At 47.6% G+C, this 19,104-nt stretch overlaps 1 protein-coding gene and 1 pseudogene across 1 annotated transcript in view; one reads left to right on the forward strand and one right to left on the reverse strand.

Annotated features, from left to right (window-relative positions):
- The window catches only part of LOC133361338 (zinc finger protein 208-like), a gene marked incomplete at both ends in the record, with an annotated part of 534,864 nt that overhangs the window by 79,215 nt on the left and 436,545 nt on the right, over positions 1–19,104 (reverse strand). The gene's annotated exons all lie outside the window — the stretch shown is intronic.
- The window catches only part of LOC133361253 (zinc finger protein 91-like), a 34,657-nt pseudogene that overhangs the window by 8,864 nt on the left and 6,689 nt on the right, over positions 1–19,104 (forward strand).

Raw genomic sequence — 19,104 nt, forward strand, 5'->3', positions numbered from 1 at the left:
AAATTGAGCAATCTTTGGAAGAACATAATCAATAATCAACCATGTGGGGTGTTGACTTATGTTAGCCGACTCTGTGTTGTATTGCATTACATTTCTAAGTTTCCTAGGTTTGTTTTCTCTTTCATTTGTACCTGATGATGATTGCTTGTGTTGCAATCGGAACATCATATGCTATTTAAATTTTTTTTCTACATCACTTTATTGAAAGAACCAGAGTATCTTGCTTAAGTTTTAATTTCTCTTCACCTGGCTCGCTACTTTGTAACTTTATTTTATTTTCAATATTCACAGTTTTTTTTCATTTTTTACCAGGCCACGCCCGCTTGAGCTGCTGTACCGCTCTTGTATTCAGAAGCGTGGCGGTGTTCACTCTAGACGCGTGACGGTGGTCACTCTAGACGCGTGGCGGTGGTCACTCTAGACGCGTGGCGGTGTTCACTCTGGACGCGTGGTGGTGTTCACTTTCTACATGTGGAGGGGAAACCCGGCGATTGGGAAGGAAATCAATGCAACCACGGGGAGAGAGGGAGAGACACGCAGCCTCGGCTGTGTTGATTGATCCTCAATGAATTACTTGGTGGAGTGAGGAAGCATTAATACTGAGCAGGTGAAGGTGGCCAGGCGTGAGTCTGGACACACCACCACCTGTGAACCATGCCAGTGTGTGACAGTGGTGGAGCCAGTGGGGGTGGGGTGGCACGTGCCCCCCCCCCCCCCCACGATCCGATAGAAATCCTTAATTTCGATGGGATCATTGGGGTTTATTATTAAATAGCTTCACTACCCGGCTTCGCCCGGGACTTGGATTCTTGTCTTGGATAAATTTCATATTCCCTCATATTTCACTGAAACACCCAGAAAAAAATTGATGCTTGCAAGAAAGAAAAAAGCTGAAACAAATCAAGTTACCTAAATCGGATGTTTTCACTGAAGGAAATTCAACCTTAATCCACTTCTACGCAAGGTCGATTTTGGCCACTTGGGAAGGGAATGACGTGGCGAGCTGAAAAGTCGCGTTCACTTAGAAATTCCAGACAGCTTTGCAGACCGCTTAACTCAGGTGTGATGCGGGTTGACGCCACACACTTCATGGTCATTCCCCCCCCCCCCCCTAAAATACAAAAGTCTATTTTTATACTTTTTGCATTGTGTACAGTTTGGAACCTACCCACATGCAAAATTTCAAGTGTGTGGCATGTTGGGAAGTATGCTAAACATTTCGAACAGACACGTATCCACACATTTCCCTTTTATATATATATAGACTAGCTGTACTACCCGGCTTCGCCCGGGACTTGTATCCACCACGGCCGGCCGCCTTTGTCTCCCCAGTGGCGATGTTAATACGTCACACCAGTTACTCGTTTGAGGCTGAGTCGACCTAGGGGAGGTTCAAATAATCGTCACCGGTGGTGGCCGTGAGCGGGAATCGAACTCGGTTCGCCGGGTTTGTAGCGCAGCGTAGCGTTAAGCACTACACCCACCGCTCGTCACACACCACACACGCACAGACACACGCACAGACACACACACAGACACACACACAGACACACGCAGACACACACAGACAGAGACACACACACAGACAGCACGCTAACCACTACACTACCGCTCCCCACACACCACACACGCACACACACAGACACACACACAGACACACACACAGACACACGCAGACACACACAGACAGACACAGACAGACACACACACACAGACACACAGACAGCACGCTAACCACTACACTACCGCTCCCCACACACCACACACGCACACACACAGACACACACACACAGACACACAGACACAGACAGCACGCTAATCACTACACTACCTTTCCCCCTACACAACACACGCGCGCGCGTCCATAGGTACACATACACGCGCTTGCTGCAGACACACACGACTTTCAGGGTGCGTACGGCAGTAAACGACTGAAATAATAAAGCAGCAATTCTGCGCGAGGAATGCCTTAGACCTGCAACACATTTGTGTAATGCGAGCGTAAACACACAAACACATGCAAACACATACACAATACACACACACATACATGCAGACACACAGACAGACACATAACACACATACATACACACATACATGCACAGAAACACATACACACACATACATAGACACACACATACATACACACAAACACATGCACACACGTACATACACACATACATACAGACACGCAGACATACACAGAAACACATACACACATACATAGACACACACACATACACACAAACACATACATACACACATACATACAGACACACAGACATACACATAAACACATACACACATACACATGACCCTGCTTCGCCCGGGACTTGGATCCACGATGCCCGGCTGCCTTTGTCTCCCCAGTGACGATGTTCACACACGACAGCAGTTACGCGTTTGAGGCCGAGTGGACCTAGGGGAGGGCCAGGTCCGTTTCAAATAATCGTCAGCGGTGGTGGGCGTGAGTTGGAATCGAACTGGGGTCGCTCAACCAGTTTAATGACTATTTGTACAAAGAACATATAAAGAATCGATTATAATAACCAGGCTACAGTCCACATTATAGACTGCCAGTACACGCAGTCAGCTTCATAAGCAGGCTAGAGTGTACATGATAGAGTGGCAGTACGCTCACCGAGCTTAATAAGCAGGCTACAGTGTACATGATAGACTGGCAGTACGCTGACCCAGCTTAGTGACTATTTGTACAGTGAACATTTAAGTAATCGATTGTTGGCGCGTTGGGTTTAAAAGTAATATAAATTGCACACATTGTGGTGGGGGTGGAGTAAAGAGTAGGAAAAACTTTGATTAATTTACCTCAGAGTGGCGTGGTGGGTGTCGAGGCCTAGTAGCGTGCAGAGCCTGCGGCCTTGCCAAAATTGTCCACCCGGCAGAGGCAGGGTACGGGTGGCGTGCCTTCCCCCCCCCCTCAGCGCTCCAACAATACTGTGTAATGGCTATTATTTAATTATTTACGGAGCCTATGAAAGTGGCGAAGGCGTGGCTAGCCGTTGGCAGGGGCAACCGCCGTCCAATGAAACTGCAGCCCTTGGCGAAGGCGTCGCTAGCCGTTGCCAGGTCCAATGAAAGCGGCGAAGGCGTCGCTATCCGTTGCCAGGGGCAACCGCCGTCCAATGAAAGTGCGTATGGTCCGAAATCCACACACACACACACACACAGACGGACAGACAGACATTCACGATTTTATATATATAGATAAATCGGCATTTTGCGACCCCCAGTGCCATCGTGTGGGAAATTATTACATTTCAGGGACTCTATGAGAGGACAACATAAGTAACGGCAAAGCAGTTACAAACCACTCGCAGAATTGTGCGAAGTGGCGTATACAGTACACGACTTCCCTGAAGGCATCACCTTCAGCGAGCGCAATGCCGATCACACGCGTCGAATAAAAAGCAAGGGACAAGTCCTTACTAACAACTCCTATCATTTTTCATTGCTGGAGGGGTTGCGACCCCTACCTGAAATCCTGGCTCCGCCTCTGAGTGTGTGACAGTGTCAAGTTTGTATTTGCAGTAAAGTCTATTAATGCTATTGAGCAGGGAGGTTATATCAAAACAGTAGTTTATTTTAGTTTTCCTCTGGAAGTCTTTATAAGAATGGAGTCAGGAAGTTATCACAGCACACGTGCAGCTGACGTCGGAACTGTTCATCCCTCCATTCAAGGACATCTGTGTCTGGCTTCACACCTCTAAGTTGTGATTGAACATTAATTTATGCATATCTGCATAACACAAATAGTAATTTTTTTCAACACCCTTTGCTATGTCAGCTGAATTTAGCTTTCATAAATATTCCTTTTGAAGCCAGACAGCCTAAATTGTGTGCTCGGAGTTTTGGGTTAACATTCATTTTGAAGATACGAGCGCTTCCAGGCATGTTTATGACCATTTGCCCTCTCATTGTGTGCCATAACAGCTCGCGTGATGAATTTGGGACACGTTTTTGCCTATATCATAAAATATGAATAACTATAGATGTGTAAGTCACGTGTGACTATATATATGCATTCCTCTATGCCTCGATACTGATGTGTAGATGGTGTGGATATTATTTTTTTCTGTCTGCAGCTGTCGCTTCCTCTGCAAAATTGGTCTGATGGAGCAAAGATGCTCGGCGCGACTCGGTGCAAAAAGGCAACAATGTGACCGGTGTGCATACAGCACGGATCGTCCTGAACATTTTACACAGCACCAGAGAACTCACACAGGAGAGAAACCCTTCAAGTGCAGTGTGTGTGGAAAGGCGTTTGCACGTTCATATACTCTTGTAGAACACCAGAGAACACACACGGGAGAGAAACCCTTCAAGTGCAGTGTGTGTGAGAAGGCGTTTGTACAGTCATCTGCTCTTGTAGAACACCAGAGAACACACACGGGAGAGAAACCCTTCAAGTGCAGTGTGTGTGGGAAGGCGTTTGCACGTTCATCTACTTTTGTAGAACACCAGAGAACACACACGGGAGATAAACCCTTCAAGTGCAGTGTGTGTGGGAAGGGGTTTGCATGTTCATCAAATCGTCATTTACACCAGAGAACACACATGGGAGAGAAACCTTTCAAGTGCAGTGTGTGTGGGAAGGCGTTTGCACAGTCATCTGTTCTTGTAGAACACCAGAGAACACACACGGGAGAGAACCCCTTCAAGTGCAGTGTGGGTGGGAAGGCATTTTTATATTCATCTGCTCTTGTAACACACCAGAGAACACACACGGGAGAGAAACCCTTCAAGTGCAGTGTGTGTGGGAAGGGGTTTGCACAGTCACCACATCTTCAAAGAAACCAGAGGACACACACGGGAGAGAAACCCTTCAGGTGCAGTGTATGTGGGAAGACGTTTTCAGTTTCATCTAATCTTGTACAACACCAGAGAACACACACGGGAGAGAAACCCTTCAAGTGCAGTGTGTGTGGGAAGGCGTTTGCACATTCAATTACTCTTGTAGAACACCAGAGAACACACACGGGAGAGAAACCCTTCAGGTGCAGTGTGTGTGGGAAGGCGTTTAAACATTCATCTGCTTTTGTAGTACACCAGAGAACACACACGGGAGAGAAACCCTTCAGGTGCACTCTGTGCGGGAAGGCGTTTGCACGTTCATCAATTCTTCATGTACACCAGAGAACACACACAGGAGAGAAACCCTTCAGGTGCACTCTGTGCGGGACGGCGTTTGCACGTAAACAAATTCTTCAAAAACACCAGAGAACACACAAGCATCAGAATATCCACAAGGAGTGGAGTCTGAAATCAGCTTGTGAAAGTCAAAGTGCCGCAATTAGCCCATCCCTCATGAAACAAGAACCGGAAGAAAATCCCAGCTTGGACACTTTTAAAGGTATCGAGGTGAAATATGAGGAGGTGAAATGTGAAGAAGTGATGGTGAAGAGTGAAGAAGTGAAGGTAAAATGTGAAGATGAAGATTCAACTCCAAAATCGGACCTTCACATTGATGGAGGCAACGTGAAGCAGGAGGAGAATTCTCACTGTGAGGCAGAGCGAGGCAACTCCCAGCAGTTTGTGGAAGTGGAGGTGTGGGTGGACTTCCTCTGAGACAATACAAAGTCAAATGGAGACCCGGTAGATGTGTAAGCTTGAGACGATTGTTCTCCAATAGATGCACCTTTGTCACAGACCTTTAATGACAAGAAAGAAGTTGAACCCTCAATTCCTAGGTTCAACTTGCAGGGTAAGAGCGGCCAGTGTTTGTGGACGTGTGGGTTGGGTAGATCTCTAACCAGGAGCGAGAACCAATACACTCCCAAGCATTCACTATGTTCTAATAATTCCATTTATATGGTGCTTAATCGCCCGGCAATTCAGAGTTTTGTACCGTATCGTCTCAAACACTCGAAGAGCATCCCCAGGTAGCAGCTGCCCCTGTGTGGCATAAGGTGGTGGCCCTGCACCGGCCTGCATGTGGACAAGATCCTGTTTGGAATTTGCTCAATTTTGACCCAGACGCCAGCATGCAATGGCCTACTCGTTTTGAATGGCGCAATAGTATGTTGTACATAAACTGTTAAGCAGACGGTGCATATTGTTTTTTTAAATAGCTTCTTGTTAATACGATGTAACCTGTTGCAGTATATTTCAGTGCAGTAATTCAATTTTGTTAAAATGACTCCATAATTTAGAATGAATACTTGAATGATTGATTGCGTACATGTAACATTTTGTCTATAAGGGTCAAATATTGAGTAAGTGATGTTAGGACAAAGAGTGTTTTGGAATAACCTGTAATGATAACTCGGGTGAGACCCGTTCTTCTGATACAGGTCAAAGGGTATTTTTGTGTTTTTAGGAAGCGTCTGCCTCTGGAGCAACTCATTGTCTTTGAAATAGGGAGCACACACCTACGTGACTTTACCGAAAAAACCTAAGATTATGAATCCTTGCAGTCACGGAAGCTTCAAATCTAGAAGAAAATGCCACTCAAAAGTTACACGTAGAGGAACATTCTCTACAACACGAATTATAATTGTGTCTTACGTGTTGACGTAGATTTTGTCTAACTAGGACGAGAAATGCCCCTTGCTGATTAACGTCTGGATGTTCGTAACTATCGGTTGAAGCAAGCCCGGCTGCTCTTGAGACGCTGTGCACCAATAAGGCTCCACAGGTGGCTTGCATTGAATCAATGATGCAATCCCAGAAGACTGTGCTAGTTATAGTTTGTGTAAAACATTCCTTTGTTTCGTGGAGAGATCGATAAATGAAAGATGTCGTGTCTGCTGGTCTGCTTCATAGCTAGGAGGTAATTTTAAGAGCACATTTGAAATGCATTTTTGGTACAGATTTGTATTAGGTTACAAGGCAGAGCGCATCTAGTAGATACATTCTCCACACAACACTCATTCGAAATTTGCATGACGTCTTATATGTTGGCGAACTAGGACAAAAAATGGTCCTTGCCGATTAACGTCTGGATGTTCACAACCATGGGTTGAAGCAAGCCTGACCGCCTACAGCCCCCTCACAACCATTTACGGCCTTGGGCCAGGAAAGTCACGAAAAAAATTGCGCACGAACGACGCATCCACGCAAACTCCCGATGCTCCGTTTTGAATTAGATAATTTTATTTCTTCATTAAAGCTTATATAATTTTACATCTGGAAGCCTTCATTGAAAACATTTCGCGTGAATTTTCTCTAGTCGTTAAGTAGATGGCCTTACCGGGGTTCGGTTCGATGCGGTCTTTCACCTGGTTGGGATTGCAGGGTGGAGATGAGGCGACATAGAGCTGACCGTGCCAGAAAACCGCCGTCTCCAGATCGATTCCAACGTGAGCTAACGTCTGTCCCTGCGCCTCCGTCATTCATGCAGGGGGCGCGTAGGTTTGCAGCGCCCCCTGCATGAAAACGATGGAAAGTGCAGCGTTCATCACAGATAGATGAAGTGCGCTGATATAAGAGTACGAGCGGGAAGTACCCGGCGTTGCCTGGGCGAAAAAGACACACACACACATGGGCTTAGACACACATGCACAGACATTCGCTTCAGATACACATTGAGTTACACACGCAAATCAACATACACACATACAGCGACTCAAACACGTAGACTCTCACACACACATGGACCTAAGCACACATGGATTTACACACATCGACTAAGAGACACACACATGGACGTACACACAACATGGACCCACGCACACACATGGACTCGCATACATATGTAATATATAAAATCGTAAATCTGTCTGTCTGTCTGTGTGTCTGTGTGTCTCCGGACCATACGCACTTTCATTGGACGCCGGTTGCCCCTGCCAACGGCTAGCGACGCCTTCGCCAAGGGCTGCAGTTTCATTGGACGGCGGTTGCCCCTGCCAACGGCTAGCCACGCCTTCGCCACTTTCATAGGCTCCGTAATTAATTAAATAATAGCCATTACTCAGTATTGTTCGAGCGCTAGGGGGGGGGGGGGGGGACCGGCACCCGTACCCAGCGTCAGCCGGGTGGGAAAATCAGGCGAGGTGGGAGGCTCTACACGGTGCTAGGCCTCGACACCCACCACGCGAATCTAAGGTAAATTCATAAAAGTTTCACGTCCTCTACAGAGTCGTGAGAGAGGGAGAGTGGCGAGGGAGGGAGAGTGGCGAGGGAGGGACTCGGCCTCAAAACGAGTAACTGGTGTGGCGTTTTCACATCGGCACTGGGGAGACAAAGGCGGCCGGGCGTGGTGGATCCAAGTCCCGGGCGAAGCCGGGTCATGTCTATGTGTGTATGTGTTTATGTGTATGTCTGTGTGTCTCTATGTATGTGTGTATGTATGTGTGTGTGTTTGTGTGTTTATGTGTGTGTGTATGTATGTCGGTTTTTTTTATGTGTTTATGTGTATGTCTGCGTGTCTGTATGTATGTGTGTATGTACGTGTGTGTATGTGTTTGTGTGTATGTATGTGTGTTTGTATCTATGTGTGTGTATGTTTTTCTGTGTATGTATGTGTGTGTATGTATGTGTGTTATGTGTCTGTCTGTGTGTCTGCATGTATGTGTGTGTGTATTGTGTATGTGTTTGTGTGTATGTATGTGTGTGTTTGTGTGTATGTGTGTGTCTCTGTGTATGTATGTGTGTGTATGTGTGTGTATGTGTTTGTGTGTATGTGTGTGCATGTATGTGTGTGTATGTCTTTGTATGTGTTTGTGTGTTTACGCTCGCATTACACAAATGTGTTGCAGCTCTAAGGCGTTCCTCGCGCAGCATTTCCGCTTTATTCTTTCAGTCGTTTACTGCCGTACGCACCCTCACAGTCGTGTGTGTCTGCAGCAAGCGCGTGTATGTGTACCTATGGGCGTGCGCGCGTGTGTTGTGTAGGGGGAACGGTAGTGTAGTGGTTAGCGTGCTGTCTGTGTGTGTGTCTGTGTGTGTGTGTCTGTGTGTGTGTCTGTGCGTGTGTGGTGTGTGGGGAGCGGTAGTGTAGTGGTTAGCGTGCTGTCTGTGTGTCTGTGTGTGTGTGTGTCTCTGTGTGTCTGCGTGTGTCTGTGTGTGTGTCTGTGCGTGTGTGGTGTGTGAGGAGCGGTGGGTGTAGTGGTTAACGCTACGCTGCGCTACAAAGCCGGCGAACCGAGTTCGATTCCCGCTCACGGCCACCACCGGTGACGATTATTTGAACCTCCCCTAGGTCGACTCAGCCTCAAACGATTAACTGGTGTGGCGTATTAACATCGCCACTGGGGAGACAAAGGCGGCCGGGCGTGAGTGGTGAGGGAGGGAGAATGGTGAGGGAGGGAAAGTGGTGAGGGAGGCAGAGTGGTGAGGGAGGGACTCTGCCTCAAAACGAGTAACTGGTGTGGCGTATTAACATCGCCACTGGGGAGACAAAGGCGGCCGGGCGTGGTGGATCCAAGTCCCGGGCGAAGCCGGGTAGTACAGCTAGTATGTAATAAACGACTCTGTCAGGCTTTCTTGATCTCTGTTGTCGTTTATTTAGGTTCTTCGTATCGCACCCCGCTGGTCCTCGCCCGGACCCACGCCGCCTCCGCCGCGCGCCCCGCGACGCTCCGTGTGGCCCGCACTCGCTGGTGGCCGCTCCGCTCTCTCCGTGTGCCCCGCACACGCCGCCAGCCACACCGCTCGCTCCGTGTGCCCCGCACACTCTGCTAGTCACTCACTAGCCACGTGTGCCCCGCACACTCTGCTAGCCCCTCACACTCTGCTAGCCCCGTCTACCCCACGCACACCGCTGGCCGACGGTGTGCGTAGGTCTTCGACCACGTGGCAGATGGCGCTGCTCCACCACGTGGCAGATGGCACCATCTCCCGCACTGCCCAGCGTGGCTTCCCCTATTCTCGCTCCGTTTCAACTTTCCGATCTCTTCCGGCTCTCTCCCTATATCCTTCCCATCACGTGACCCTGACTCCTGTTGTGTATGTACCCCCTTTTTATTTTTTTTTAATATTATTTTTTTTAAGAATTATTCAGCCATCATATATAATATTGTTTTTTTAATAGACACGGGGCAACGTGGAACGAACACGCCCCCACACTTCCACAGATGCGCGCATACCTCAATTCAAAGGAAAGACGGCATGAAAGAGGGTAATCAAGGTCATAAACTCCCCGAATTTCACACAAGAGGAACAAGGGAGGGGGGAATGGCAGGCAGGGGGGTCAGCAGGACATCCTTTTAAAAAAAAAAACCTCAAACCAGGCACCATAGAGGAAGAGATAATTATATTCTGAACAAAGATAAGCCGGGATATCAGATTAAATAATCACAAGAAGTCAAATAATAAGTACGGAATTAAAGTAGAAGAGGAATCAAGGGCGGAGAAGGCTCTCAAAATTAACCAAACACAACAACCCATGGGAAGCGAGCAACACGGCCGTCTTTGTCTTTCCGAGAGGATCTCCACACGCAGGCACAAAGCTAGGAAATGACACCCATAAAGGGGGCAATGGCTCAAAGGAAATTAACACGTCTTCGAAGATCAATAAATAAAAGCATGCGCCGGGTGCTTCCACCGTGGAAACAACCGTCTTTGTCTTCCCACAACACGGACAGGAAAAAAATTGCACACGCGAGGAAATAACATTTCCATGAGAGATCGGGTCACGATGAAACATCGTGAACACGGTTTCGGCATAACTGTGCAGATGGAACCAAGCAGCAAATAAGTTGCATTTCAACTTCCAAACCAAAACAACTTAAGCTGTGTGAGACAAAGGATGTGATCCCAGAGCAAGGGAGGGAATAATTAAGCTCGCTTAACGCGTAGGTTTTCGCGACAAATATTATTCAGTAACAAAACATGGATTCGAATGTTTTTTTTATAACTCGACGCGAATCATCGGTCTGGCTAATGGATAACTTCGGTGGCGCCGTCACGAGGCCCCCACCCCCACCCCTTTCTTCCAGAACGACACACAGCTGTGTCTTCAAAGCTAATAAACACACGGACAAACACGCACGCGAAACACACGGACGGACACACACACAACGAACACAGATGGTTCAGCCCACAGGAGGGTTTTATGACAGCCTTTGAACAACTCGGGAAACTAAGTGGAATTTCCAGATATAAACCGAAGGAACATCCATACAAAACAGATCGCCAGGGCTCTGAGCCCATCTCGTCTCCGGGCTAAGGCCCACCAGAGATCTCGTCCGGGCTTCGGCTCCAACACAGATCTTCACGAGCTCCGGCCTACATCTCATCTCGTCTCCGGGCTAAGGCCCCACCAGAGTTCTCCAGGGCGACAGCCATCTCTCCTCGTCGCCGCCAACGAAGAAGCTCCTGTCATTCAGAATGACGAGGTTCGCGGAGTAGCGACGCGTAGCTACAAGCCGAGGTCTGCACCACCTGAGAAGAATCGCTACCCTGAGTCGCAGAGCTGCGAGTGAAGCCAACAAAGACGCCAACGTCCACCCTGCCACGAACGAAGCATCGCTCCTCGTCAGAGTGACGACCAGCGAACAACCCGCAGGAAAGGCGGAGATTGCTGAACGAGCGCCAACTTGCGCCACCGTGCGCCACCGTGCGCCACCGTGCGCCACCGTGCGCCACCGTGCGCCACCTTGCGCCACCGTGCGCCACCGTGCGCCACCTTGCGCCACCGTGCGCCACCTTGCGCCACCTTGCGCCACCGTGCGCCACCGTGCGCCACCGTGCGCCACCGAGCGACAACGAGCGACACCTTGCGCCACCGTGCGCCACCGTGCGCCACCGTGCGCCACCGAGCGACAACGAGCGACACCCAGATCGACCAGCATCAACCAAAACCGACTCGTCATCCCGCCGTGGAGAAAAAGAGTCAAAGTCTTCTGAACGAGCGCCGCCGCTCACCTCACAGCGGAGAAAGTCTCAGCTGCCGCTCGCACAGACAGCAGAGAGGTCGTATCGCTCCCCACATACAGACTCAAGAAAACAGAGAAAATCTTGTCAAACCGGTTCCTTTGTCAAAGAGTCTCGCCGAAGAATTAATTAAAACAGAGCCAGATTAGCTCTCCCGCAACACGCCCTCACCCACCATTGTATCAAACATTCCGTTAAGAGGATTTTTATACTTGCCGATGAATCTATTGACATATACTTTCGCCTCTTGGGTACAATAAGTGCTATATTACCGCCATAGGAAGTGTGTCATGCTTGTTTTCAAACTCGACCAGTCGCCGATTGTGATCGATACATGGGCGAACTAATGAGATGCCTGGTAGGAAAAGTAGAGGTTACAATTGATAGAAGTGTTTCTAGTCATTCAATTCGTTAAATGCATAAGTGTTTATTCATTCATTTTAGTCAAATGCATAAGAGTTTCGTTATTCATATTGCATAATTGCATAATTTCGCAACTGCATAAGTTTTTGTCGTTCATATTAGTTAATTGCATAATCTTGCCCATGAATTATTGACGCATGTTTGACCTGCATGATAGAATGTCACGTGTTTGTTAGAATAAAATTGTTATCACAGAAGCATATTGAGTGTTCTTTCCAAGTCCATGCAAAACCATCTTATTCATAAGAGCTGTATCCTGTGATGAGATCTGAACTGGTGACCTAAAATATTATAACACACACTAGGATAATCGGTAAATGAATCTATGATAATCGTGTTATCCTGATTGATAACTCTGGATAAACGAAGCTAAGCCTAATTATCACAACTGCACACATTAACATAATCGCAAGCATTCGCATAAATTACTACGATTATCTCCGTGATTATCATAATTTATGCATATAATTACACGCATTATCATAATTTATGCATAGTAATACACACATTAACATAATGAATGCGATTTGCGCATTTTTCGGAAAATTATTAATTTTTATTATTTTTATCAAAATTTCAAAACCCAACACATACAACACTCCTCCTTCCCGTACTGACCTCGTCTCCCATTGGAGCCGAGGTGAGCAGTGGCTCCTCCCACACGCTCCGTGTGATTGGCGCGGAGGCCAGCAACCACCCCGTTTATGCTCGCATTACACATATGTTGAAGTGCAAATGACGACACGGAGGCAGGTCTTCAGTTAAGGGCTTGCGCCAGTTATTAAGGGTTTTTGGATAACTTCCCCAGGGGTAAGTGTCCTTCACTAGGTTTCTTCACACGAACCTTCACTCTGTCTGTTCCTAGCTCGGCTAGCGCCAAGGCTCTCTCCCCCGAGTCAGATCGGGGGTTCAGCCAACACCGACCGACCGACCGAGGAGAGCAGCACCTTCTATCACTACGGCCGGCTTGTCTCCAGACTCCCTGAGCTCTACCCCTGGCTGGCTCTTCAACCGCTCTCTTTCCCAGGCTCCTACAGTAACCCCGCGTTCGTTACGTGGTCCCCCTTAAGTACCGAGAGGAGACGTGGCGTCATCACCTCGCCCAGCGTGCATGACGTCATCGCACTGAACAACGAGCATGAAGTCGCATCCCTATATTACTCCTCCACACAGAGACTCGCACACATTGGCCTCCACACATACGGACTCGCACAGACATGGACTTTAGATACACACATATGGTGTTATACCCACATATCGACTCACAAACACATTGACTTACACAAATATGAACTAACAAAGATCAAAGATCCCCCATATAGCCTTAACAGACTGTAGGGGCAAGTGCTGTTAGCGAGCACCTATGGACTAACACACACATGGACTAACACACATACACATCGACGTACATACATCAACTGACACACATAGACACACACACACAGTGACTTACATGAAGCCATGCACACACATGGACTAACACACACACATGGACTAATATGCACACTTGGACTTACATACACATCGACGTACATACAAACATCTGGCATTGCCTGGGCAAAAAAGACACAGATACTCCGACTTACACACACACACACATGGACCTAAACACACACATATGGACTCAAATACACACATCGACTCACACGCATCGACTTACACAGCAATCCCCGATGATGCCACAGATAGAGCAATTATCTCTCTCTGGCGAGCCTTAGCGAGGAGCAGTTTCTAAACAAAGGTCTTCCCAGTACTGGCAGGTGCATCAAGGATAAAAATGACTCGATTTGTAGTCTCAATGTCTTCCAAGATTTCCGTGTAGGCTTCTATTTGTGCATCCATCAGCTTTGGTTAATTTTCCCAAAGAAATGTAAGATTCTGTCAAGCATAATAGCATATTTCACTAGGATCTCTTGAGCAAGGGCATGCAGGTTGTCCCTGTAGGGTGTTGGTAGTCCCATAGACGTGAAGTATTTTCCAGCAATGGAGTGCAGTTTGTCGTGAAGGAGGATGAGGGCCTGTTTGAAGATAACATCAGAAAAGTTGACGTCCAGGTTTGTATTTTGTTATTGAGCTCCGTGGAGGATGTCCTCACTCATGCCCTCTTTGTATTTTTGCCAGAGTCCCATGGGGTTAGATGGGCTGCAAACTTGAAGATTCATGCAGAAGAGCAATGTCAGTTGGAAAGGGGACTGACCAACAGAAGCTTCTGTCATAGCTTTATGAATAAGGTGATCATGCACAAGAATTGTACGAAGATTGCAAGCTTCTCTGTATGTTTGACAGACAACTCGTTCCACTGTTTATAGGTCTTGGAAAGATTTGTGCCCTTTGGCAACATGGAGAAGCATTGGGAGAAAGTAGCACTGCTGATTGTTGGGATGAACTGTGCAGACTCGTCCTAAGGCATCCGATTCACCGTCGGCAGCACTTCGCTTCCATTTTTTTTTGCAGTCCATGTATAGTAGGAGGGAACTTAATGGTAGAGCAGGTTGGCAGCAAATGGGTCACTTGGGCACAAAACCAAGAACGCCATCAGGGTGGTATCTTGTGGAGCCAGGGCCTGTTGTTTGGCATTTCTTTTGGTGACGTAGATGCGTTGACCATTTTGGAGGTGAAGTGCCAAATGGACGACTGTGGAGGGACAGCCATGGATGGGGAAGCCAAGAATTCAGCAAATGGCCTCATTGTTGATGTATCTTGCTTGGAAAAAAAGTTTTCGGTCATGCACACTTTGCCCATCTGTTTTGTAAGGCAAAGACAGCCATGTCACAGCCTTTTTACTAAAAAAATTCATGGTGAAATTTCCCACTTTTTTACGTAATATATAGGATACTAAGGCTAAGCACACCCGAGGATTGCACTTTTGTTGAAAAATGATGCTGTAAAAATTTGGCCATTGGACAAAAACGGCATAGGTTAGTATACCGATATTCTATATTGGGACATGAACATTTCATCATAAAAAATTCCACTTAATATAATACATAGCATACTAAGGGTAAATACAATAGAGGAATTAACTTTCGTCCAAAAATAAAGCTGTGAAAGTTGGGCTTATTTGGCCTAAAAACGGTACAGTATGCCAATTAACTTTTTTATATTCGAAAATTTCATGCATGAAATTCCACACTTTTTAACGTAATATATAAAGATACTCAGGCTAAACACAACCAAGGAATGCACTTTTCGTTGAAAAATAAAGCTAGGAAAATTGGATACATTTTTTCAAAAAACGGCCTAGGTTAGTATGGCGATTTTATTTTTATGGACGTGAAAATGTCATCGTGAAATTTCGCCAGCGGTGTGCTGGAGAGCCAAGCAACGACATGTACAAAGTGCTGCTCATAGCGAGCAGCACCGATGGAGGTCGTCACGGCACACGAGGGGGTGGGTGGCCAGCACCACGCCCGGCCGCCTTTGTCTCCCTAGTGGCGATGTTTACACACCAAACCGGGTACTCGTTTGAGGCTGAGTCGAAACTCTCGCTCCCTTTATGTCAACAAACTTAAACTCTGACCCCGCTCTCTGACGTCACCGCTCAGCGTGACCTCATCGGCGTCAAACGCCAGGGGGAGGTGTTCCTCGCTAGTGACGTCATGTCACCCACCCTTGACCACCGCGCTCTTGAGCGTGACGTCACCGCTCGGCCGCTGCCGATATCTTTCCCAGTGCAAATCCTTATTTGGGCAAAGCCACGCCCGGTAACTGGCGGCTCATTAACATAATGTGTCGTGAAAGCCGTCGCGAGTTGAGAGCCGCTCATTGTGGGAGGGGAGTGTCATCGTACCCCGCAAGTGACGTCATGTCGCCTGCTGCCGCGTGACGTCGCGAGGGACCAGGAAGTTGCCGCTCCGCCCGTGAACTGAAATCCGAGGTGAGAAATCCTCATCGCTGTTGTGGTGGTTGTTGTGGTTGTTGTGGATGTGGTGGTGGTTGTGGATGTGGTGGTGGTTGTGGATGTGGTGGTGGTTGTTGTGGTGGTTGTTGTTGTTTATTGAGGTAGAGCCTCACTCTATCTCTCGTAGGGATGTTAATTGAGTAGCAGCGAGCATGGAAGCGATGTCCAGGTTGGAACTTATCAACTTGGGGCCTTGCCTCCTGCCCTCGCCTGATCGCGTTTGCTTCAATTATCTCGCTTAAGTTGAATTTGTCTTGACCTGGCTCGCCACTTTGTAACTTTGTTTTATTTTAAATATTAACACAGTTTTTATTTTTACCAGGCCAAGCCCGCTTGAGCTGCTATACCGCTCTTGTTTTCAGAAGCGACCTGCCCACAACAACAACAACAAGGTGAGGCTCGTCAACAGCGTGGTGGTGTTCACTCTAGACGCGTGGCGGTGTTCACTCTGGACGCGTGGCGGTGTTCACTCTGGACGCGTGGCGGTGTTCACTCTAGACGCGTGGCGGTGTTCACTCTAGACGCGTGGCGGTGTTCACTCTAGACGCGTGGCGGTGTTCACTCTAGACGCGTGGCGGTGTTCACTCTAGACGCGTGGCGGTGTTCACTCTGAGACGCGTGGCGGTGTTCACTCTAGACGCGTGGCGTGATTCACTCTGTTCACTCTAGACGCGTGGCGGTGTTCACTCTAGACGCGTGGCGGTGTTCACTCTAGACGCGTGGCGGTGTTCACTCTGGACGCGTGGCGGTGTTCACTCTGGACGCGTGGCGGTGTTCACTCTAGACGCGTGGCGGTGTTCACTCTAGACGCGTGGTGGTGTTCACTCTGGACGCGTGGCGGTGTTCACTCTCTGCATGTGGAGTGAGGACAACCGGGAGATCCGGACGGAAATCCACACGACCACGGGGAGAGAGAGAGAGAGAGACACGTAAGCTCCAAATATACAGCAGGCGTCAGGGTTGGGATCGAACCCACGACTTCCTGTATGCCAGGACAGGTAGTTAACATCTCACCACGAGGAGAGAGACATGCAGCCTCGGCTGTGTTGGTTGATCCTCAATGAATTACTTGGTGGAGTGAGGAAGCATTCATACTGAGCGGATGAAGGTAGCCAGGCATGGGTCTGGACACGCCACCACCTGTGAACCATGTCACTGAAAAACCCTGAAAATTTGATTCTTGTAAGAAAGAAAAAAGCTGAAAGAAATCAATTTAACTAAATCGGATGTTTTTCACTGCAGGAAATTTAACCTTAACCCACTTCGACGTAAGGTCGATTTTGGCAACTCGGGAAGGGAATGACGTGGCAAGCTGAAAATAGTCACGTTCACTTAGACATTCCAGACAGCATAAGTTGTGCAAATTTAATGATGCTAGAGCTCAGCGTTGGAGAGTTTTTGGTGCTTCACACAAACAAACAGATGTAATTTATGCTTCATATTTAAGATAGCAGTTGTACCTGTTCTTCACACGGATATGTATTGAAACTCCGAGAAGCCAATGGCTTCATCGGCCAGGAGCGAAGCGCCACCTAAAATCTCCCGGCACGCTGTTAACAGCTCTAGAAGTACGGCGCACGAAGAGCCATATGGTAGGGGTAAGCGTTGCAGAGCGCTTAACTCAGGTGTGTTGCGGGTTGATGCCACACACTCCATGGTCATTTCTCCCCCCCCCCCCCTCCCAAAATACAAGTCTATTTTTTATAGTTTTTACATTGTGTACAGTATGGAACCTACCCACATGCCAAATTTCAAGTGTGTTGCATGTTGGGAAGTATGCTAAACATTTCGAACAGACACACGTATCCACACATTTCCCTTTTATATATAGACTAGCTTTACTACCCGGCTTCGCCCGTGACTTGGATTCTTGTCTTGGATTAAAACAGTGCCTACGTGGAGTGTTTGGGGGGGGGGGGGGTGACGTCAGCAAGCACACTGCGTAACGCTGCCGCATGCGGGTGTGACATCACAGATGTGATGACAGATGTGATGTCACCGCTCACTTGCGTGCAAAATAAATGCATTACAGTGATCCCTCGTTTATCGCGGTTCATGGGGACCGGAACCCCTCGTGATAGGTGAAAATCCACGAAGTAGGATTGGCCCCCCTAGGAATTTCCGTATATGTGTGTGTGGGTACCAGAATGTTTAAAATATGTATATTTATACTTTATATATATATTTTACTTAAATCTATTTAATTATAAAACCTTAATATTATACATTCACTCTCTCTCTCTCATACGATACGTATTATGGTGTTCTACACTCACCAGTTAATTTCGAACACAACACTAAGATACGCGAGACACAGTTGACAGCGTGAACGAGAGTGGCGAGATACAACAAGGGAAGAAGCTGGGAGAGGATACGATGATGCGCAGCCAATCAGCTCACGGGATACTGTACATCCACTCGTGCTCTCATTCGTCGCTCTCACGCCGGGAACCAATCACGTGCCTTGTCTGAGTGCCCATGGGTATGTACAAAGCCTCAGAGAGTTTCTCTCTTTGTCTGGCATCCTGGGAAACCGTTTCTCTCGCGCATCACGATGAAACAACGCTGCTTTCCGGAATACGGCTGCCGATATGGCGGTATTTTTTAATTGAAATTTTTCGATGAATATTTTTGAAAAATCCGCGATGCACTGAGGCCGCGAAACTTGAACCGTGAAGTGGCGAGGGATTACTGTATTGCGCCCCCTCCCCAAAATACAAAATCTATTTTTATACTTTTAGCATTGTGTACAGTCTGGAAGCTAACCACATGCCAAATTTCAAATTTGTTGCATGTCGGGAAGTATGCTAAACATTTCGAACAGACATTCACAAACTTCCCTTTTTTATATATAGATAAATCAGCATTTTGCGACCGCCACCGTGTGGCATATTATTATGTGCCAGGGATTCTTGAGAGGACAACAGTCCAAGTCCATAATTTGC

The sequence above is a fragment of the Lethenteron reissneri genome, chromosome 72, assembly GCF_015708825.2.
Source record: "Lethenteron reissneri isolate LAM-NWPU_2019-01 chromosome 72, ASM1570882v1, whole genome shotgun sequence".
NCBI classification, from domain to species: domain Eukaryota; kingdom Metazoa; phylum Chordata; class Hyperoartia; order Petromyzontiformes; family Petromyzontidae; genus Lethenteron; species Lethenteron reissneri.